Here is a 527-nt window from a genome sequence, read left to right on the forward strand (position 1 = left end):
TTCTAAAGGGCACACACGCCGCGCACACTGTGCGTCTTCACATCTTTTAGTATGTGCTGGCTCCATCTGCTGACCATCTTTGACTGAGTATTACACCAGTCTACATCGGAGGTCAACATCTGGAAAATCCACATTGCTTTTTAACTTTTAAGCTATCATGTAAACGTCGGAGTGCAAGTATTTCCTGTAAACTGGTCATTAGAAAGAAATGTATTGATCAGAAGTAGATTCCTCAACAAAACTATAAAACAAAGTATTACATAAAATTAAACTTACTGGTTTTCTGTCAAATTAGAAAAGAAGTGTACCCATAGTTGTATTTGTCGGTTTCCACAATGAAAATTGAGTAAACTGAGATAATAACATGATTATATTATAAATAGGATAAAAGTCGACCGTTTATGCTATATGATTGAAATGAGCTTCATTTGAATATGTAATGCAATATACAGGTATTTCTTTGATAAGATTGTTTCTAAGAAATACAATTCCCATGATGCTCCATGAGCATCAACGAACCCATATTT

This window comes from Gasterosteus aculeatus, chromosome 8 (genome assembly GCF_964276395.1).
Source record: "Gasterosteus aculeatus chromosome 8, fGasAcu3.hap1.1, whole genome shotgun sequence".
NCBI classification, from domain to species: Eukaryota; Metazoa; Chordata; class Actinopteri; order Perciformes; family Gasterosteidae; genus Gasterosteus; species Gasterosteus aculeatus.